This window comes from Dermacentor silvarum, chromosome 3 (assembly GCF_013339745.2).
Source record: "Dermacentor silvarum isolate Dsil-2018 chromosome 3, BIME_Dsil_1.4, whole genome shotgun sequence".
In the NCBI taxonomy this organism is placed as follows: Eukaryota; Metazoa; Arthropoda; class Arachnida; order Ixodida; family Ixodidae; genus Dermacentor; species Dermacentor silvarum.
The window spans coordinates 184,964,774-184,988,783 of record NC_051156.1 but is presented as its reverse complement, the minus strand read 5'-3'; the positions used below and the strand labels follow the sequence as shown (position 1 = coordinate 184,988,783).

Here is a 24,010-nt window from a genome sequence, read left to right as displayed (position 1 = left end):
GTAGTATATACTACGATACAAGATCATTTTCAGTACGTTTGCTCCGTATAGTACATTTGGCCCATGCAAAACTAAACGCGATGAACGAGGTTCGGTGCCTTGCGCGGCGCTCAACGGGAAGGCAACGAACCTCTGTGTATCGACGGATCAGACAAAGATCCGTTTCTAAAATGAAGTTGGTATCTCTCTCTCTGTCTCCGTTGCACCGTCCCATTTTTGAGGGCTGTTTTCGACAGCGCAATGTTACCAAACAACCTACAGCTTACTGTTCTTGTTGATCTTGGCCAAACGTACAACATATGTAGTTTCTTCCATTGAGAGGAAGGCTGGGGCGACTAACCGAGCTTATTTTTAAGAGCCCCTGCATGCAATAAGCTCCTGAACGCTCTGCATAACACTGAATGTTCCTCAGCTTCATTTTACGGCGAGCGTGACGTCACGCTCCGCCCGCTGCTTCCATTTCTTCGCGTTCATAGCGGTATATGTTTATTTTGAACAAATAAGAAGGTTGTCACGTAGTAGCTAGCCACTTAAGTGGTATATGCTATCCGCAGTGATCGATGCAAGGATCCACTTGATGCTTTTCCTACACTAGAAGGCGTCTAAACGTGCATGCATGGCTATTTTACAATCTGATTTCCCCTTTTATCTTGTTCCTGTACGCCCTCACACCTACCGATAACGCATGATCAAAGTGAGGATGCCGGGCTATATGTAATAAATCACGGCAGGGCATATACCATGGCAGAGATATATTAAAGGACACGAAAGCAAACGCAGAAGACCACACGGCGACGCTTTCGAGCTAAAGGTTATACTCCGCAGCAACGTCCTCACGATTCCGCAGCCTTCAGGCTGTCGGGGCGGCAAAGATGTCGTTATTATCACGCTATAAGTGGCTTCGCAATTTGCTCGTCGCACAGATACGCGGGGGTGCCGACCTCTACAGAATCGCCCACAGTTTAAGCGACGTTTGCTCCCAGAAGGAACGCCTTCAGGGCGCCACACACACGCCCGCAGGAGGAAATGTTTAACAAACTCAGCGAAGCACCACGGCAGGAGATGTCAAGGATATGCGGCGATGACGGGGAGTTGGCCTCAGCTCGCAGTTTGGGACGCGGCCGCCGCCACCGAAGTCGCGCGCGTGATCTTCAGCGGTAGGCAGCAGCAGGCGTTTACAACGCCTCTGCGGTAGCGGCGCCGAACGCGGATGCCTGTAATTGCCAGCGCCCTTGAACGAGGCGCCCGCCCGGTGCCGAGTTTCCCATGGGGGGGCCAAAAACTTCCCGAGGCCAGAGTCGAATCGGACACACAGGGAGCGGAAGCAACGGCGTGAAGGCTGTAGTTGCGCGCAATTGCGGCCTTGCCGTCCGCCGCTGCCGCCGGTGACGTGGCTGCGGCCCATGGTCTCGCACGCACCGGGCAGTACTGCACGCGGACGCAATTGCCATTGAGTTTCTTACTAAAATTACTAGAGGGAACTCTGGCTTGTAGCTTCAGACGTACGTCCTTGCGGCGTTATTCTTACGCTTCACATTTCTAAATTACCTGCCATTGATAGGCTTCTAAATGCATGAAGGCAACAAGTTTCCGCAAACGTGAGCAATAGTTGCATTCTGTTACATTTATGACGCAATCTTCTTTTGCTGAAAATTATCAGTTTGCAAAACACGAAGTCGTCTAAAGCCAGAGGGACGAGTTTTAGGCAAGATCAATTTCAATCAATTTCAAGATCAAGGGAACCTAATCATCAATTGCGGGTTAAGGACTCAACAACAGTCATGCCACTTCCTTTCTCTCTTTTTCTTCTTCAGCTGATTCGCTCGCTTTGCAACACCCGCTCTTACAGCACGGACTTTTTTGTTTTGGCCTTCTGAAACCGACTCCGTCTATGCGTTGTAGAAAAGCAACTACTTTTGTAGTCTCTAATTTAGGCGGTAACGCGCGGCACCTCTCGGAAAAACCGAGGTATTCAGCTGTTGCAAGCGGCACGTGTGAGGCGAGACTGCCTAATGCACGCAACTATACAAGCCACGCCTAACGGTGGCACACTTTCCTGCTACAACATCGCGTTATGTGTCGTTAACGTTAAGCACTCCGCGGCTGTAACTTGTGCAGGGTGGCACGGTCGCAAATCATAGCGCGTCAAGTTTTAAGTATACATTCCTGCTTGTCATGTCCGGCTGGAAGTTTAGTGAATCTCCTCACGCTTGACAGCGCAAACACAAAAGTCAAGCGTCGTTTCGTATACGATTCTTCCTGGCCGTCACTTCATTATCAGCTCATGCCGAGTGAATGCTTCGAGGTATACATCGCCCTTCCTAAGACATGCCAGCAGGTCCCTGCCTCCGTCATCTTCATTTTCCCATGACTAAACGGTGCCCAACGCCGGGAGCGCACACGCTCCGCGTTCGCGAACAGCCGCCTCCGAGGTGCATTGAGTCCCGGGTAAGCGCGTACGTACATTCGTGTGTGCGCGCATGCGCACTTGTGCGCGCCGTGTGTGTCCGCAGAGCAAAGCGCGCACGTGCATGTCGAAGCGATACGTGCTTGGAATGCACGCAAGGCACCAGTGGCCGTCCTAGAGGACGGAAGGTCGGAGAGCGCCGTCCCGCCGCGTATACATAGCATGCAAAAAAAAAAAACACAACACACAAGAACGAAGCACAACACACGCGCTGTGCCTCACAACGAGTGCGCTGGCATGCACCCTGTAGTCGCGATTGCGCGCCGCGGCCGTTCAAATATACTCGTATAATGGCGTCCGTCTTCTTCCACGCATGTGAAAACAAGCCGCGCCGCGGAGCCGAGAGAGAGAGACCGCCGGCGGTCGCTTGACGAACCGTGAAGCGTGGCGAAAGGAGTGGCGTTGCTGAACGCAGCCGCGAGGAAGGACGGAAATCAAGGGTATATGTATAAGCTGCGGCAAACGGTGGTTCAGAGTTCGGCGCCGCGGAGAAGGCGGCGAAGAAGTTACAGACAACAGTATACATAGCGGCCAGAAGCGAAAAAAAAAAAAAAATGTGGCACACATGTCGCTCAGTCCTCTAAGAGCTTAACTCCCTAAAATCTAAGCTTGATGCCCAGCGCGAGGCCTCCTATCTGAGCGTTTTACGCAGGCACTCGAAACAATTTGGAAAAGTGTGACAGAATCCTTGTTCCGTCTTCCATCTCTCACTGTAGCGTAGAAGGCGCGACGTTAACCTGTCTGCTTTCATATATTTTCTCTCTCTCTCTCGTTCCTTGTAAGCCCAATTTTATCTCACTCATTATCTGCTAACAATGAAAACCTCGTGGGAAGCTCGAACCTGGCGGCAATTTGCTAATAACGAAGACGCATTGATTGCCGATGAGCAAAACTCGCCTTATATATATGCGGAACATTCCAGCACGCTTGCAGAAAATCGAGAGGGCAGAATAGTAACGCAAACGCCCGCCCGAGTTAAACGCCTTTAGGAAATGGGATCCAAAATGAGGTGTCGCCTCGCTGATAGCTTTCTATAATCTCTGGGAGAGCAGGGGAGACCCGTTAGCGCTAAGAGCGCGAGGCGTAATCGATTTTGTCGCTGGTGTTGTCAAGCACAATAACGCCAAAAATAAAATGCGGCAGGTAGGCAGGGAAGGCATAACCTTTCAGTGAAACCTGCAGGAGGCAAGGAATGGTCTGTGTACGTGGAGAGAGAACGGGCGGTGGCTCAGAGCGAGCTTAACAGAGCAGCAAAGCAAATGAATCGGAAGGTACAGATTTGGAAGAAAGAAAGAAAGAAAGAAAGAAAGAAAGGAAGAAAGAAAGAAAGAAAGAAAGAAAGAAAGAAAGAAAGAAAGAAAGAAAGAAAGAAAGAAAGAAAGAAAGAAAGAAAGAAAGAAAGAAAGAAAGAAAGAAAGAAAGAAATGAAAGAAGGACACTCATTAAGGGGCCAAGCTAAATCGACAGCAAGAAAGGAAACATATGTTGTGCCCTATACGCGTATGACTCGCAACGCAAGAACTATATGTGCATGGTCGGAAGCAACGTTAGGGAATGTGAGCTACAAGCGCTGCCGAGATGTGGTCCGCATACCTGAAAGTATACGACTGATAGTCGTCGTTCGCATTCTGGCGTATTTCATAACTGTAAGAACCAGCTGGATCCGCTTAGTTCAATCACTGCAGGACGAAGGCGCTAATAGCTGCCAGACGTCTCAAATTACCTTCTTTATCCTACATGAACCGCGCACAGCTTATACATGATTATCTATCGCGCGGCGAGAAAAAACGGATTGCGCCGACGCGGCGGCGCCGGATATACGCGCCAAATACGCTCCATGTGGCCGCCGCGTGACGGCGGCGCTGCATGCCGTAATAGCGGCCTGTGGATAAAGCCCCTATAGCACCCAACCAATCCTGCCCCCCTCCTATTCCCTCACTGCATCTCTTGGCTGGCCGCAAAAGCGCCGTCGCTCCACCCAGCTGTGTGAGAGCGCGGGACGGTGTCAAGGCTCGCGCGGGCAAAAAACGCGCGCCGATGCCAATGCAACGGCATCGAGCCCCTTGCTCGAGAGACGACGAAACGCTCCTTCTCCTCCTCGGGAAGCCGCATGCAGACAGACAGGCGGTGGAACCACGGGCGGCACTCTCGCTCGCCCCGCCGCCGAGTCCATTGTATTCTAATCGGAAATCGCCGATCGAGAGAATCGCCCGCGGGGCAGACTGCGCATGTAGTTCCGCGCTGCTGCTGCTGCGGCTGCTGCTGCTCCATGCTGCTATATAGCATGCCCTCCCGACAAGACCGGAGTGACGCCCTGGTGAAGTCGCGCAGCCGCCGTGCGAACCGCCGCCGCGCTACAGGGGCCGTTGGGATACGTGATTAAGATTAAGTTACGTCCTGTTCGCAAACCCGTTCGAGAATGCGATCGCGAAAGAAGAAAAGAAACGGAAAAGTAACGACGCGAGGGCGCTGAGAACGAGAACGCGGTTAAACTGTCGAGCTGCGTGCATGGGCAGCCACATTTTCTCGCGCTTCTTTGTTGCCTCCTGCGGTGTAAACTTGTGTACACGCTGCAAGAAATATCACTGCGTGATAGAGCACTGATTGCGTACGCACGTTCGCTCGTCTGACATTAGTTTCGTGCCGTGTGGTTCCGCAAACCGCCAGTGCCGTATACGTCGCGATGTGGTGCTTCAGTTCGTTCAGTACTTACTGCAGTCGACAAGACATGACATGAATAAATAGGGGGAACAACTCATTTGAACCCCGACTCGCTTTTCACCGTTGTAGAGGTTAGACGAGAATGTCCCCAGGCTTCAGAGAAATTTGTTGAGGTTACAGCGTCGGTTATTTTGGGAATGTTGGTCTCGGCGTAGATAAGCTTTGTGCGAGTACTTTTGAAACATGCATGTAAAGCCGTCCTAAATACTGTAGTAAGCGCGATTGGTGCAAATTGATTTTGGGTCTTACAGTATAAGGCTCCGTCCTTCGGAAGCGAATTGGGCTTGACGCGTCTACCTACAACGAGGCATGTCCCTGAAATCGCGCACAAACATTTCATCCGCTCTTTCGTTAAGCACTTAATAACTCGCTCTCGGGTTCCAACTGTGTTCTTCCTCTTATAGTTTATTGCCCCTAAGAGAACCCAATACCGAGCGAGTGCTTCGACTTTGCAAGCTGGCCTGGCTACTGCTGCTGCTGTTTTCCGCGTCCAGCAGTCGTCAGTCCAGTCGGTCGGCTAAGGTCAACGAAGGTCGATTTTTGGATGGCCACGGCTTGGGAGGCTGAGCAGCCCGAGGGCCACGAAATAAAACAAGCTTCAGGCATGCCTATCGCAACGTCCCTTCCACTTCACCCGCGCTTGCTTTCTTTCTTTCTTTCTTTCTTTCTTTCTTTCTTTCTTTGTTTCAACTCGTTCGTACAGCCGCGAGCGCACGTGTGCGCAGGTCGAAAGCCCTAAGCCGACAGGAGCCAATCTGAGCCCTCCTTGCGACCTCCACTGATTTCTTGCTCCGTCTCGCGCGCATATATATATATATATATATATATATATATATATATATATATATATATATATATATAACATAGCCAGTCGTGGAGAACGGAGGAACGCACGGCCTTATCAAAAGAAGAAGAGCACATGGCCGCGTACGCCCCTGCAAAGCAGGATATGACGGCGCATGTAAAACTGCGAATTACCGATCGAGCGACGGCAAAAACTGATTCGAAATGCACGTACCACTCCACTGCACTGCGCGCGCGCGACCTCTCCGTAGGCGGGCGACATGAATTGTGCACCGCGCACACCGCCGCAAACAAATATGAGCGTCTCCCCCCAAAGCGCGCGGAGACCCGAAACAAGTTGTTATCGCGAAAGCTTAGCGAGCCATCTGGCGTTCATGCAGTGTACACTGCCACACTGCGCAAGTTCGTGTTTCGATGCATCTGCAGGCGCTTGCGGGCATGCGCTGCACGCGTGCGGCTTTAAGGCCTGCCTGTTCGGTATTTTTTTTCTGAGTTATTACCGTCCGATTAGCGGTGTCAGTTCAGTCTGCGCTCGTGCGCTTCCCCGTAGCCGACTCGCTTGTAAAGGTGCCCGTACATTACCCGCGCACTGATATAGATATACGGATGTTTACACGCCGCACTAAAGTCTTTCGAAGTAAAGTGAACGAAACACTTCTCCGTTGGCTGTATATGTTCTGCCCACAGATCTGCCTTCCGATTACATAATACATAGCGGCGACGTTAACATACTGCAGCGTTCCAATCTGCTGCTGCGGGAGCAGCGAACATCGCGGACATCTGACACACCCCTTATCTTAAACGTGCAAACTATTTCCTACGCCTATATATTAGTTTTAAATGCCTGCCACCACAATCTGCACGTCACCGTTCGTTACGCTAATCGCTATCCATGCATAGGATGGTTGACCAGACATGCTTCATAATGCAACACACCGCAATAACTAAGTTTATTATTTTTTTTATGAGGTGACATAATGAATGTTAAGCCAATAATGGTTGCATCGGTCCAATTCGATGTTTTAATGTAATCATCGTATGCCTCAAGATCCCTTAAGATGACACTGTTCACACGCAAAGGGTTATGTTCAGGTGACCGCTTGTATTAATGTTTGTAGCCGATAGTCGCATCGAATTCGATTACAGATGAAATTGAATGAGACAGGGGCAAACAAGAACCGGGAATTCACATCACCTTTCATGTCTTACCAGAGTACATGGAAGGACTCTGGTCTTACTCAAGTCACACATACAACAGTGCTCAGGCTTATTACCTCAAGTCTTTTTCTATGCGTAACGCACTGTAGGGCTACGGAGCTATATAGTAAGAAAGAAATAATGAAAGAAGTAAACGGCGACCTGCCACCAGCATCAACGAGATTGCGCTCCAAGCCGAGTATGAGTGCGCGCATATCTCCGGATCGCACGTGCGTTCACACGATGCGGGGAGAGACGTCTGTCTTGTCGACCCGTGGATAACGAGGGTGAAGCCAAAGGGGGGGACTACGATATCAAAGGAGCGCGCGGAGAAGTGAGGGCAACGTCGAGTTCAAGCATACAGGGAAGCGAGGGAAAAAGAACCCTCGTCGAGACAACAAAACCATAGAGAGACAGGTGAAAAGCGCCTTCACTTTGTCCGAATCGGCGGCCGCCGCCAAGGAGTATGTGAGCGAGAGGACGAGGTCCTTATGGCGACGACCGTTGCGTAGGCGCAAAAAAAGAATGAAAAGAAATAATAATCTACGGGAACAAAATGAACGGTGAAATCTCCGCGGAGAAGGGCACACATCGCAAAAGCTAGCGCTCAGATCGAGACGCGGTGGTGCGATAGACAATATAGACAACGCAGAGGCCCCTTCTCGCGCACGTGTTGTTGCGGTGCCCACATTCCCACGGTCTATCGCTCCGCGCACTGCGCGCATTGCGCGCGCGCTCGCGCGAGAGCTCCTTCTCGGTGGTGGGGACAGCCTGGGCTGGGTCGCCGCCTCGCGCAGCAAGCCAAGGCTAGAGCAGCGGCAGTAGTGGTAGAGTAGGGGTCACTTTCACCGGAGAGGAAAAAAAAAAAAGAGAAAGGCTTACGTCGCTGGCTGGCTCGCTGTTGCTGGTGGCTACAAGGGCGGGCGGCCCGAGCACGGAGACAACCGGCAAGGTAAAAAAAAAAGAGAGAGAGAGAGAGAGAGAGAGAGAGAGGGAGGGAGGGAAGGGATGACAAGTATAAAAGAAATTTGCTTATTATATTCGACGAGAGCCGAGAGGGATTATATGGCCGGTGCCGTCCCACTCCGGAGTTTTCTTTTTTTTTTTTTTTTTCGATCTATTTCTCCCCGAGACACTGTTTCGCAACAGCTTCGCACGGATATGTCTCCTTTCAGGTTTTTTCTTTTATCTCTATTGCCTCCGACTCAAAACTGTTGCGCAGTCAGCTCGACGAAGGCTTTCTCAAATCGTTGCATCTCTCTCGGTGTTTTATGATTGCGATAATGCGCGCACTCGCGTACCGATCGCTGAGACCGAGATTTGACGAATCGCTGTGGTTGTCGAGTACAATCACGCTGGCTCGAAATGGTTCGGTGAGCATATTAAAAAAAAAAGCATTCAGTTTCGAAAGAAGCCTAACGAATGTGTCTTCAAGCGCAGTCAACTATACACAGTCAAAAAAATGCGAGAGCGCATTGAAGCCGTCAGTAAATGTAGAGTGGGAACGTACTTCAAGTAAACGAATTTAAATATCCGCATCTTATATCAGGTAGGAATGAATACGTTAACGAATGCCGAAGAGAGCGTGTATCACAGTGAAGCTTGAAAGAAAATAAAAGCAGGAAGAGACAGGGGGTAGGTGGAGAGAATGTCCCAGCGTACATCGCTACGCAGAACACGAAAAAAAAAATGTTTTAACAAAAATTAACTAATTCTCTCTGCAACGTAAGAGCATACCGCTCGCGATCGTTTTTTCAACGCGTAAACGCCCCCCTCTATTCACCGCCTCCAAACATCTGCCGTCAGGCCCGAGCACGCCTTTATAACGTACGATCTGCTCGCGTACTTTATTATTTCCCAAACCTCGCGTGTAACGGATCGCAATGCTAATCACGCACCTGGTGCCTGCAATTCGAGGAAAGTGAGCACGCACGCACGAGCGACAAACACACACACAAGCAACCTTCGCATGCAGTGAAGGCGCAGCCGAGCCGAGCAATCCTCCGCGTCGCGGCTGCGCGCATGTGCACACTGCAGGGCGGCCTCGCATACCAGCCCATCGCGTCCTCTCGTGAGAAGTCGTCGTATATAATAAACGTGCGGGGAAGAAAGATCCACCTCGTCCACTTGAAGCCGGCGCAGGTACTACATACAACAGCGTCGACGGCACAACTGAGATAGCCATAGCCCCCCCTCCCTTTATATATATTTTCTCCAGGCATTCTGCCGGTATAGCCCTCATCTTGTATACAAGCAGCGCGAACGCCTTATCGCCACGTCGCTGCGTTGCAGGGGACACCGGCAACAACCGGTGCGCATTCGAGTCGCCGATACGAAAGTTATGGCTGTACGCTTCGCATTTCTTTTCTCTTTTTTTTTTTGCATTATTCTTTTCTGTTTCTTTTCTTATGTTCCTGCGACAGATCGCCCACACGTTTGCTTACTCGCTTCGGCGTCGAGCGTTGCGCGGTTCGTTCTAATAAGAAACGAGGGGCGGGGATGTTTTCCTGCATGGACACTTTCACGGCGACGATGCCGACGACGCCGAAAGTGCTTTGTGTGCGCAACTGTATATACAGGGCGACTATATTATATAGCTCGGCGCAGGTGAAAAGCTACCAAGATAACGAAGCGAACGTGCGCGGCCCATTGCGCGCGTTGTCTCGTTTATGCGACCGGTTGGTCCCGCCGTACTTCTTGCTGTGTGTACGACACAGCTTTGTTTTGTCTCGGCTCTTTTAGTGTGCTTCCCTTGGTAGAGCACGCAATTAATTGCGCTGACACACAGCCCGCAGAAACTTACGTGTTTCATTGTTGTTTATATAGTACCCGCGATGCACGCAAATGATTTTATCCGGTTGTCTTACATAAATTGTACGTGCGACGTTTAAGCCGCGTTAGTAGAGCGTACGGGAAACGTTTAGCAACGTGGGCGATGAGCTATGAGGTAGTCAAGAAGTGAGAAAAAAAATTAAAAAAAAAGAATGTAGATCGGATTCCAGCGCGCTAATCCGACACCGAACTAATCCGACGTGAACAACGTGCGCACAAATCACCGACGCACCTTCGCACGCGCGATTCGCTGTCGCATTGCGCGCGGTGAGCCGACTTACAGTAGCTGGCTGAGTGTGCAGTGCAGGAGAGGAATACGCCCTATGCCGATTCAATCCGTAAGTCATCTAGGGCGCAGTTTTAGATAAGCGCTGCGTATACCTCGTTAATCAGTCGAGTGCGATTCGAGAACTTCCTTTGGCGTTATCGCGAAGAATGAATCGGAGCGGGCGTTCGAACGCGAATTCAAGACCACCCACGTTAGCTAGACGCGTACACCGACCGAGGTGTATGCGGGCAGTTCACTCTTCCGACCTGTTTCGTTGATGTGGAACTGATGCCGACGTACATCACGCGCTCTCTACATAAATTTAAGAGGTAATCCTCAAGAACGCGGTGACATGCTGTGACGTTGAAAAGCGACTTCTTCAATTGAACCACCCTGCGCAGTTATAAAACGCGACAGCTTCAAGGTGGCCTATGGATGGGCTTTATAGATAGAAAAATATACATTCGAAGAGGAAACACATGATGCTCGTCACGTGACGGTAACTATAATGGCGAATGTTCCAGCTGAATGTGAACAGCGCAAAGGCAACACGGTACCGAAACCCCCTTCTAGGCGCTGTTAATGTTCAGTATGAAGTGCCAGCTATGTAGCCCAGTCAACCACCTTGGTACGTTACAGCATAGCATTGCACACCAAGATGACCGTCGGAAAGATCCAACAAATCTACATACAGATTGAAAGAGATTGAGAACGAATAATTAAAAGCGCAGCCTTGTGATTCGATAAGTCCAGCCCTCAAGGATCCTGGCCGCAAATAATTGCGCGTCGAAGAACGACCAACAAAGCCCGCCTGTCAAACCAAAAGTATGTTCGCACGCACTCGAATACGCAAAGCCCCACTCACTTCCATTTTCTTCTCGTCGCAGAGAAATCTCGGTCAAGTGAAAGAATCACTCAGCTTCACAATTGACACGTCTCTCTGTCTCTCTCTCTCTCTCTCGCCCTTCTTCTGCTCGATGGTGGATATGCGCCGGGGCCATCGCAGTTGACAGTCTGTCACTTAATCTCTTTTGCAATTCTCGCTATACGTGACCAAAGGGAGAGGCCAGGAAGCGATTACAAACCGAGACTCTTAGAAATTCAACAACCTTCGAGGCTTATAAGGTGCACCCTTTAATCCGCAAGACACACGCACACACCGTGAAAGCGAAGCCATCGAGACTCCTCGAACCACAAACCAGAAGCCCAGCACACGAACAAGCCGAGCCCCTTTAGTCAAACCACGAAGAAGAATGGCCGGCTCCGCCGTTCCCACGTTCCTCTTTCTCTTTACACGGCGGGGGAACGCTGAGCGCGCGGAATCGCTGCCGGAAACAAAACAGAGATAGATGATGTGAGTGAGAGAGAGTGAAAGAGATGACTCCCAGTGCATCGTTCGCCGAGTCGGAATCGAACTGTGTCTTTAGGGTGTAGCGATGATCCCGAATGCAGCCGGCGGAGAAAGCTATAGACTACAGCGCCCACACACACCCATTCTCTCTCCCGTCTTCTTTGTCCCTTCTCTCCACTATACAGTGGCGCAAGCTTTCCAACTCTCACCCGAGATGGCTGCCCAATCCAGAGCGGACGCTTTGTTCTACGCGACGCCGCCGTTCGAATGCAGAGATTACAAACTGCGCTCGGACCAGATGCATGCAGGGCTCCGTCCGAGTGGCTTTTTTGCATACTGGATTTTTGCTTTCCATTTTGCCCCGCATACGCTGACCGCTTTTTTTTTTAATTCGGACTTGTAATGCGACGCAGTGCGGTTAACAGAGCTCATCGATCGTTCGTTCGGCAGGGCTCTTTGTCCTACTATAAGTCAGGGCTCTCTGTCGGTCGTACGCGACAGCAGATGCGCGTAAATCGCGGGAACGATTGTTAGCACGTGCACAAGACAACGCCCTTTTTTGCAGACAGGTAATAAAACACGCCGTTGTTCATTCTCGTGGGTTTCACGCGAGTTCTTCGGATACAAGAAACGGAGTTTATATAACGGCGTGAGCGAAATTTGGTTGATATGAAAGCGATACACCACTCTCATCGCTTTCTGCCGTAAGGCGATTCAACCAAATTACGCCGCTCGGCACACAAGACATATGTTACCTCTGCAATCTAAGTAGCGCACGCACAAACGAACATATTCGTTATAACGGGTCACAGGTTACACTATCTTGTTTTTCGTTCACTGTATCCAATATATACACGATCGCTACCTGATCACATTTGACGATGCTTTCACTTTCGCGTAACGGTGTTATCAACTTCCGAATGTTTTCCCGATTTTACTCCGAATTAATGCCTCTCGAAGCGACGGGATACTGCATCTTTCAATTTTATTCGCGCAACGCCAACTGCATGCATCTACTTGAACTAACTTTAATAGGTCAGCGCAGCTAACAATACCGCATTGCTCGGTCGCCCGCGCCACGGCTGCGGCGGTGCGCGGACGTAGGAAACACGTTACGCCCACGCAGTCTCATTCAGCGCGATAAATAAGTGCAAAGCAGGACCCGCATGTTTTTTTTTTTTTTTTCTATACGACTGGCTCCATTCATAACGTAAAGGCGTGCAATGACTGTGTGTAGTGCAAGAGCGTTGCAGCAATGCGCACTGGGCGTCTCACGCGGTGGCGACGACCGATGGCACATTGTGCACAAACGAAAAAGCACACACACGAAAACAAAATAGTGCAGAACCTTCGTTGGCGTTTGTTTTCCACGCTGGACGTAGGAGGAGAATTAAAAGAAGAGAGGAGCGGGCGGTGGTTGGTTGCGCCAAGTCAAAAGAGCAACGGAGATGGAAAGAGAGGCGATAGGGCGGAGGTTGGGAACGGGGATGAGAGCACCGACAGAGAGAGAGAGAGGCCATTGAAAAAGGGGCGATGCGTGGGACTGGCTGGCCAGCGCGTCGGCAGCGCAGCAGGCCAGGTGCGGCAGCCGCTTCCGACGGCGGCTCTGATGTATGGGGCTGTCCGGCGAGCGGACCTTTCGGGCCGCGGAGGTCGCCCGAAAGGGTCGCCTTCTCTATACATGCACTCGCCCGGGTACACCGCCGTGCCCTTTCGCATATACGTGTACGAGAGAGGTTGCTGCTGCTCGCTTCAACGCTCCCCGCCTCCGCGCTGATGACGTTTCTCGCGGCGAGACACGTACGTCCCTCGGCTAGCTTCGTTTGTTTAGAAGCCATCCGTTAATTGGCCGACCGACCGAACGACAAGTAAAGAACAAGTTGACAGCCGGATGACTGCGCGTTTTCTGATTCGCCGAGAATCCGATAACGGAGAGGTAATCCTGAGAGCAACGGCAGCGCTATAGGAAACGAAAGAATTTTCGTTTCCTAAAGGTGCCTGGGAATCACTGTTGATAGTACATGGGCTATACGTGATATGACGCAGGAGTAGGACAACGTCAATCAGTTCTTATACGAACGGAAATCCTTCTCGATGCCAGTTCCAAAGCTCAGCCTGGAAGCTCGTGGGTGTAGCTGCACGTTCCAGCAAATGCTACAGAGCTCGAGGAAACACCCTCTGTTGGAAAGCTAATAGCCGTATTGCTAGTCCCTGCATGCCTTCGTCAACGCCGCCGTATTTTTCTTCTCCGCTCTAGACTTATTCTCTGATGAACCGAATCTTCAACAATCATGAAAGCCAGAGGCAAAGTGAAGCAGTGAAGAACATTAACCGACCTATAGTCAAAATTCCTTGCGAGGAGCGATGGGTGAACACACTTCCAAGGTATTTCTTGGGAATGCTATTTTTGCAATAGAGCTCTCAGAGATTGCAACCACTGCTTCTCGTGTGGGTGCTTCGCGCGAAACGCACAACACAAATGCGCTAGCTGCCTCGGCTCGAGATGCAGGAGAGGTTCCACTGGACCGTACGTGTATAACTAGCCAAGCTTTCGTATATACCATAACTAAGGCGACCTCGACTTCGCACAACAGTTATACATCGACCGCGATTGGAAACACTACCACTGCGCCGAATGCATTCATGTCCCCCCGCCAGAACACACGGCGGACAGTTAAACGGCAAACCTCTGGCCTGCCATAAATATTAGACCGAGAAGAAAGGATTACAAATCTCAACGCAGCGCCAAGTTTATATATATTCGCGAGACTCCAGTGAATCTCTAGCGCTCCTAGAGAAAGAGACGACGAATAGGCAACACGCAATCGGCGAGACACACAAAAGGTGAAACAACAACGGGTACACACACACGCCCCCACATGTGTTTGGCAGCTTGTACATATATACTACATATGGACACAGCCTTTGGATTACAGTACGCCACGCGAGAGCTCCGAGGACCACACGTATAGAACGCCCGGAGAGGTCACGGTATATGTAGATAGATAGAGCGTGCGGCCTTCCATTTCTCACGCGGCAGCCCGCCGCCGCCGCCACTGCCGACATCGCGATTCGAACGGGCCGTAAGTCTTGGGCCGCGGTGCGCGACCCAAATATCGCCGGCGAGCGCCGCACATCAGGACCCGAAGGCGCGAAAGGTCACCGCAACCTCGCGCTCACCCCGAGACGAACCATCGAGCCGTTCGCATATACCGCAGAACGCACGCGCATATACACACGCATGCACACACAATGCGCGCTAGAACTAGAGAGTGGGGGGGATAGACGCGTGCTGCGGGCTTCCCTTCTTGCAGAACCCGTTGTTTTCTTTGATTTCGCGCGTGCGGCCGGCCGGCCAACGCACCTCGGCGCGCGCGCCACACGTTTGTGTACCCCGCGGATTCTTCGTATACGGGACTGACGCCCTTGTTTTGCTGCGCGAACGTATACTAGAAGGCGCGAGAGATGCTAGAGGCTGCGGACCGCCGCCGACCTCTGGCGTGACCCGTGACACGCCGGGAAGTCACCCGCACATCCATCTTTTTTGCCCCGGCCAGCCTCACAACCTCGCGCCTTCGCACGCGTCTGTGGCTTCGCAGGAGCGCGCTCTCGCACCGTTACCGGGGAGGTATAACGCGCGTTCGATCCCGTTCGTAGACAGGCGTGTCGCATCGCGCTGCCGCCATGCGCACAAACGTCGTGCTAGAAAGGCCGTGGCCGTATGCATATTGCGCTTGTGGTCATGAAGGTGCGCTCGAAGCGCGCGACGCCTTTAGGCTCCCGCGGCTCGACGGTTATAATACGCGGTGCATGGCATATGGGCTGACGGCCATCCTCCATGGTTCGTCTGTGGCGCGCGCGCTCGAGCCAAAGGATTGTCCAGTGGTCCTCCATTCGTGAGGGCGTGTGCACTTGGGCTTATACCTCTCTCTTGCGCAAGCTTTTAGCACCGGAGCGCTTTGCAACGGTGCCTAAAAAAGATAAATCCTGTGGCGGTACCGCAGTTGCCTTGTTTGCGTGTTGGTTGGTTGTTTGTTTGTTCTCACTGAAGGACGTGACGAATGCAAATTCCTCAATGCTTATTGCCGTCTCGGGTGGTCCAGCGCAGCAGCTGAGAGAGCGGTGCATGGAGGCGTGCAGTCGGGTGGTCAGCTTTGGGGAGAGACGGTTCCTTCCTGGGACGAATCGGAATGTGCGAGCTATGCGTACAACGTCAAAGCAGAATGCTTGCGTCTCTACACGTCTGAACACTCAAGCACACGCACACACGCACGCACACACACACCACACACACACACACACACACACACACACACACACACACACACACACACACACACACACACACACACACACACACACACACACACACACACACACACACACACACACACACACACACACACACACACACACACACACACACACACACACACACACACACACACACACACAAGCGCGCGCGCGCGCGCGACTCACGAACGTTATCGCGTACTGCTCAAGCCACTATTCATTCAGCCACGCCGGTACATCTCCGATAAATGACAAGAAAGAGGCTTCCATTAGAGAAGCTTAGCACCTGTTTATTCCGCATCAATTCCATTTGTAGACAAGCAGACAGTACAGGCGCGCAGCGGCGTCCCAAGGAGGCCCTCGATCACAATAAAGAAACCATGAAAGAAAGGAACGAATGGAGAAATGTCGAGACGAAAACATCATCAAAAAGACGTCGGCTCACACAAATACTTCCCTCCGGCACGATGAGCGCGCTCGTCGCTGTTTAGTACACATCCCCACAAGCACGCTATAGAGGGTTACCCCAGCGGAGCTCTTCCGCGCCCTCCCAGGGAGCCTCTCGGTCTTTGTGCTGTAGCGTGCGCGGCGCTTGTCGTCGTGGCCTCGGGAGGAGGAGGAGCAGGAGACCTCCTGTCGACAGCGCCGGCAACATATATAGGAAGGCCCCCCGTCGAAACGCATCGCCCCCGAGAGCGCGAACGTTCGCACGCTCTTTCGCGCGGCGGGCGAGCGAGCCAAGTGGAAGCAGCAGCGCCGCGACACGCTGTTGTACCCCACGGCGTTATACTCTATAGCCTATACCCCGCGAGCAGCCATATAGAGCTGCAGTCAACCGTCGGTGGCGAGACGGCAAACGTGGCTCCTTGTCTTTCGCGCGTTGCCGAACTTGACTTGGGCAAACACTCCCGGGGGCCGTGTGTATAGACCGACTATGCCCCCCACCTCCCTCCGTGGCCATGTCTTCCGGTAGCTTCCCATGACGTCTCGGTGTAAGCAGAGAACTGTCGTCCCTGTGAGGTCACCGCCGCCACTGCTGCTGCTTCTGTTAGCGTGATTCGGTAGGCTGCCGACTTTGTTCTTCAACGCCGTTCTGTTTTCTTCATGCAACGCCACCGGAGGTAGCAGAATACGAACCAACGGAAGCAAGCACTGTCTTATGTTTCCTCTCTTGCCTTACACCACTGCGGTGTCTGCGGTCTCTCAAGCTACTGCACTCGAGTGCGAAGAAGGTGCGGACACGTTGGAGGAAGAAGGGCGTGGGACGCAATGTCGAATTCTCGCCGGCGAGAGCAAATACGCCGCTGAACGCTTTGCGTCATCACCTCGCCACGCCAACGACGCAGCGGAGCATGGCCGCTCCTTTTTGGTACAAGAGTGCCCGCTCTCAGCGCCTGTTATACAGCGCGCGGGCCGGGGTCAATTGACAGGGCAAACTCGCGCCTTGTCCGCGAGCTGTGTGTGTGTGTGTGCGCGCGGCCTCCAAAACTTAATCCGTCCGGCAGTTCCAAGAAGGAGAGAGAAAGAGAGAAACACAAAGAAAGGAGCGGACAAACGCAAACACGGACGCAAATGACGCGCAGCTGGTCACTCGAAATGCGCGCCTGCCTGTCTGTCTGCACGTACCACGCGGCACTCACAAGTGTCGTCGTCTTAACGGCCCGATTGCTGGGCTGCCGGTTTTACCCTTCGTCACGACGAAACTTCCGCTCCTTCCCTATAGAGCCCTCCGCACCACTTAAGTTTCGATTCTCCTGCTTGCTCAACAACACCTCCCATTTTCTCTCCCCCCCCCCCCCTACCTCCCCTCCTATTTTTTGTTTCCCCTTCTCTTGATGTCTCCTTTCAAGATGACGCTCCGCACGATCGCGTACGCTTCAACGAGGAACCACGCGCATAATTGCCAAAGTGGCGCACCGCGAAGGCACAAGAAGAATGCACGCGTGTATAGACATCTTTCTTTTTCCGAGAGACAAACCCGCCGCAGAAGGAAAACTCGAATGGCGGAAAACAAAATATTGATGCTCCCACCCGCCTTCCTTCCTGCCAACTTCGAAGAAGGTGCGCCGCGCGAAGACAGGCAGGCGTGATCATCGAACCATGCGTGGCGGCGGCGGCGGCGACAGTGGCGGACGAGTAGCTTTCGCTATTAGCTCGCGTAAGACGAATACGCGGAAAGTAGAGAAAGGTCAACAGGGCGGGACGGCATGAGAAGAAGAAGGCCCAATGAGCACAATTCCCGCCTGCTCAGGCTCGCGACCTTGAGCGTTCCGGCGACAAGGAGCGAGCGGCGACGACGCAACGTCGACCGGTGAGGCAAACGCGAGAAAAAAATAAAGAAAGACTCCATCAGGACGCCTCGACATGAGAGGCGACGGATCGAGGGCATTTGCATGCGCGGGCTGCCGTCGAGGGTTATAAGCCACGAGGCGGAGGTTGTGTGGCGTCATGCCTCGTTGGGAATTCAAAGCAAAGGGGGCACGGCGCATAATTACCCGCGCTGTCCGATATTGCGGGGCAAAACGAGAATCGATCGCCTCCGAGCGCAAATAAATTGAAGGCTGCATTCTTCTGTTCTCTGCGGCGCATACATTTCGTGAGTGAGGAGTCGCGAGCTGCGGTGATTAAAGTCGATTAAAAAAACAACCCGTTTAGACGACTTCCAAAACCTGCAAGGGCGCTTCTCCACAAATCTCGCTGGACCTAGCGAAAGACGGTGGACACCAGGCTAGAATCGCAACTAAGGCGTCACAATGCGGACTGCTGATATCATTCTTGCCCTCGCCAATTCCCCGCACCGCCCAAGCCTTCAAAACGTGCGTCTCAGATTTCACCGTGCTATTAGGCCGGAACGCGACCATCTTGCATGGTTAGGGCAAGTGAGATGTGTGGGAAAGCCTGCTCACGCGTTGATATAGAACGATGATTCTAAGATGTGTTCGTTAATGACAAAACTATTCCTGAAACTGGCGGCAGCCAATCGCACGAGAACGAACGAGACGAGAGCGATGGCGACGACCAATGACAAAAACAGTTCGTATGAACGAAGAACTTCCTGCATTTGTCGGAGGACATAGGCGCGACTTCCACTGTCATATTGCCTACAGTAACATATACATTTAGATGCTACAACGAAAGCGCGCAAATCACTTGGTACACGAAGTTACAAGCGAACAAACGTTCCTTTCTCCTTGGCAACATCCTATCGCGAAATCAAGCACAACGCTGAACTCAGTAAGACGACGGCAGTGGCACAAGACGCGATGTAATCTTCATGCATATATTGCTCTTTCAATAACAAAACACCGTGACTCTACACCGGACCACACGGTATACATGCAGAGGCGGTGGCCATGGAACAACACACTATGGTCTCGATAGAAACAAAGGCTGCGCACGGCCCTCGCCCCAACTTAAGACGGCCGCTCAGATCTGCGGGCCTCTTAAAAGTCAGGCATACAGAATACGTCTGTATAGTATAGATCGGGGGGGCGTTATCTACGCCATCAAACGGGGCGCGGATTGTCTCGTGCGCATACCGTCGAGTCGCCATCAAGAAGAGGAGGAGGAACAACTCATGCGGTACCCGCTCCCGCGACTCGGGTGTTCGTAATCGAACCGAAGACCTTGAGGTGGCCGCGGACCGCCAAAGCCCGACCGACACGGTATCCGAGCAGCGCGCATACACGCCCAGCCAAGCGGAGCGTCTCTCCCAATAGCAAAACACAAAACTGACGAGCGGCCGGGCGAGCCGCAAGGCCACGCGCGCGCGCGCACGCCTTTGAGCTCGTCGCACTGGCGTTGAGCGATCACAGGGTGCGCATGCGCAGGATGCGTCTTGCTGGACGCGATTCGAACCAGCGAACTTTCGAGAGGACTCGGGCCACCGAAGAGAAACAGTGCAAGGAGAAAGACGAGGACGCAAATGTCACTGCGGCGCGACTACATCTACATCTCCGTCAAAAATTCTCCGGAACCTACAGGCGTTCAGCCGGAGACCGAAGGCCTTGGAAAGGTTCGCATCCTGCAGTCACCACGTGACCCATATCGTGTACCACCATAGGGAAGTTTCGGCGATCACCGAAGAATCCCGGATTCGGTAGAAGTATAAGATCTGAAGATCCCGGAGACCACAACTGTGATCGGTTACCACCCGAAACACAATTCCACCGAAATCAAAGCACCCTATCCGCTCAACGCTGCGCGGACGCGGCGACGCTGGACGACGTCGCAAATGCGCTCCATGTGGTTGCCGGCGCGATTATTCCGCTCTTTCTTATCGCTGCGGTTTGGGGCGGAGTACAAGCACTGCGAGGCACTCTGTTATTAATAAACAGAGGAGTGGCGAGGGCAGCGTGGAAGCAGTATATACCGTTCACGAGGTCGCGTAAAACACGGATGAATGGATTAAAATCCGGGCAGGCTGAGCCCGATAGGCATCGGCGCGCCGAGCAGCAAGCAGCACACCGCCGACATCCCCCCCTTCCTTCCTTTTTCTTTCTTTCTGTCGCTGCCTTCGCACGGATTCCCTAATGACGAGTCGCGCCGAGGGTGTGGCTCGCGCCGATTGCCCAGAAAGCGCGCGTTCGTCCGCTGCCACTTCGGGCAAGGTCGGCTACTGATTGTGTAAGCGCCGCGCGACGCCGCTGCTGCTGCTGCTGCATGCGTCCTGGCCGCCCGGCGACGGATCGCCGAGCACGCCCAAGTGCTCCTCACCCGACCGCCGATGTCAGGGCCGAAAAGCATCGAAAGGACGGAGAGAAAGAAAGAAAAACATAAAAGAAAGAAAAAAAGAAGTGAAAGACGGGGAGGAGGACGCGTAGCGCTGCTGCCACGGCGTTCCCTTCAGTGCTATCAGAGAGGAACGCAAACCAACAAAAGGCTTTAGTATTCTTTCCTGTTATCGGGAGCAATACATTAGCCTTAGTTATATCTATCCTTTATTTTTTTTCCTAATACGCGTGCCCCTCGGCTATCGGTGCGTACGCCTGGCTGGCTTCGCTTGCTCGTCGGCCGGGCTGGCTGGAAGGTCGCAGGAAGAAGAGAAACCTGACGTTCCTCAACTACACACAGGCTCGCTCTGTCCTCTTGAATGTTTAAGCGCGGGGCTACCGTATAATGCCCATATCAAATGTGATGTGGCCACAGTCGACATATAAATAATTAATATGCTATATTAATTAATTTTGTTTTAATCTGCAACTATATACACCGGCCACGGACAGCCTGCCGGCGAAGGGCCTTACATTTCCGTCTTCTGGTTAACCTCCCTGCCTTTCCTTTCTTTAATTTCACTCTCTCTCTCGCTATATATTTTCTGCAAACAAAGTGATTGGATGTCTACACCGTCTAGTTCGAGTGCTTTTCCTTTTCTTCTTTCGTGCCAGGGTGAGAGGGAAGGGCGGAGCAGGAGCGTGCCGAATAAACCTAAAGAACATTACATGTTAACGGCTTCTGTGTATAGAAAACGCATAGGCTAAACATAATGAAAAAGTTGAAGCAAAGCAAAGCTGCCTACGAGGAGTATCACACAAACACTTTTTGACTGTCACAATTCTTATTTATCATGAACACGCCACACTAACGGAAAGAAAAATAGCAGAACCGGACAAGCCATGTACGTGAAAGGGAAGGGACATTCCGCTACGTCTCGACGACGAGTATCGCTTTTTTTACTTCACTTCTTTTTTAAAAACCATTGATACGCGCCAACTTGTCAATCAACGCACTTCTCTGAACGAGCCGAGAATGGGGCCACCACCAAGCCACATCGTCCTTGCGGAGTATACCTTGTCAAGCAATGACAGACAGCGCGATTCGCAATAGTGCGCAGTAAGCGTGACAGAACGCGCGTAAGGAAAATAGCGCAAAAAAAAAAAAAATGCAGAAAGAAAGCGAGAAAGGTCTCGCGCAAATGAGACAGGGTGAAGGACGACGCATTTCTCTCAAGCGAGACGACGACCTTCGGGAAAGGCCTGTCAATTGACTTTGAGGGAAATTCCGCATGGTGCGGTGAGTCGGATAATGTATTTTCTGCACCTTTCTTTTTCCGCTCGCCGCTTTTCCAGGAGTTGACGTCGAAATACAAACTAAGTGGCGGGGACGGAAAAACAAATAAAGAAAATGAAATCGTGTGAAGTGATACTTTAACGGTGTATATGCGGTGTGCACGCACTCAGGAGAGCGATCGATATCATTCAATTCGACCTGACTGTCCAGTGAGAACGCCATTGTGTCACGGTGAATTGCAGTTAGGATCGGCTCAACTTACGAAGTGTTTTCGTTTTCATTCAACACATCCCTACATACAATAGGTTCTATGTAAAGAAAGTGTGTCAACCTGTGAAACCAGCAGTCACCTAATATATGCATAATATTTATCGGTAGAGACTGTAGAGGCTGACAAATATCTCGTCCGTACTTCACTATCGCGCGATGCGAAAATACTATTGGCTGGGCTTTTTTTTTCTCTATCTCTCTTTCTCTCTCTCATTTGGAAATCTCTTGTTAGATCCTGTATCCTCAAACAGATGACGGTGACTGCGGTGGAAGTGTATGAAGCAACGAACCTCAAGCGATTAATGATATGCAAGAGGGACATGAGGCGCATGCAAAGCTGCTAATACATCCGCCTGTTGTTCCTTTGTTTGGCTTTTCTTTTCCCGTTCGTTGTCTTTGAACGCCATAGGAAGTGAAGCACTGAATGAAACAGGCTTCTTCATTTAGACAATAAACGACGATCAATTCACCAATCTCTCTATTCGTGAAGCCGACACAAATGTCCGAAGAAAAAAAAAAAAATACTATCTTCAACACGCGCTTGCCTAAAGGTGGCGGCGTCACCATTTGTAACGCATTCCCGGAGCTATAGGCCTACCGATTGCTAAACCAAGCTGCCGCAGTTACACGCTTCCAGACAACACGGAACTGCAACACCCTGCCTCGGCTCGCCCTCAGTTTCACCAAACGGCTGTACACTTGTTTTCTTCGTGCGGAATAAAAGCGGCGCGTTACGCTCGGTGTAACGCATCCGTTTAGCAACCAATCGCGCGACACATTCCCGTCGTCAGCCGTGTTCTCGCATGCTAACTACTCGCACCATCACGGCTGTCCTGCTTTTTTTTTTTTTTTTTTTCTTCATCACGTTTCAAGATCGCCTGCATGCAATTAAGGTCGAACTAGAATCTAAACACGTTTCTTCTAAACAGGCGGCGAGAGCATACAAAGAAAAAAAAAAGTTTCGCCTCGCACTCAAGAAAAATGAGATTCCTCTCGAGTGGGGAAGGCGAGCAATCGTGCGCTCAAGAACACCCGATAACTCGAGCTTGTGAAAAATCCCGAAGAAATGATTAGGGCTGCAGTTGGTGTGTGTATGTGACTGTGTGTGTGTGTGTGTCTGTGGGGGGGGGGGGGGTGACGCGATACTGAATCGCCCGGCGATTAATGGTACGCCACACTCTCTCTCTAATTCCGGCCACGCATTTCTTAACACCCCACGTCGCGACTCCCTATATACTTACGCGGCGACACAGCAATTATCCTCAACGCGATGCAGCATTGGCGCATATATAGAGAGCCGCTTGCGGGAGTCGAGTCCGGTGGACAAGTGTCGCCGACACCGACCGACCGCGCGCGCGGAGGAGGTCGGACCGCCAGCGACAGATGTGCCGCGACCGCTCGCACACACGAAACGCACATACATCCTCGAAACGAAAACCTGCACCACCCACAGGACCAAAATCGCGACGAGATGTCGCGAGCGGGCAAAGATCGATGGAAGTTGTGCGCGGCCAAAAGTACACTTTTAATTACAGGTTTGTCGCTGTAGCGACAAGCGTACGCCGCAAGACATGGTATATAGCGGGAGAGAGAGAGAGAGGGAGAGAGTCAGGGCGCATCTCTGATCCTCGACTCACCCCGAAGGAAGGAAGGAACGAAAATAAATAAAAATTATAAGTTGAGTAACGAGAAGACGACGCGAGCGCAAGGGAGAAGTCACAAACGCTAAAAGATGAAGAGAAAAAAAAAATGAAACAACGTATTAGCGAAAGAAAGGAAGGGAGAATTAGGGGCAGGG

The 24,010-nt window shown here is 51.8% G+C and overlaps 1 protein-coding gene across 1 annotated transcript in view; it reads right to left on the bottom strand.

The window, feature by feature from the left end:
- The window catches only part of LOC119446230 (mucin-19), a 463,166-nt gene that overhangs the window by 40,593 nt on the left and 398,563 nt on the right, over positions 1-24,010 (bottom strand). The window lies entirely within an intron of this gene.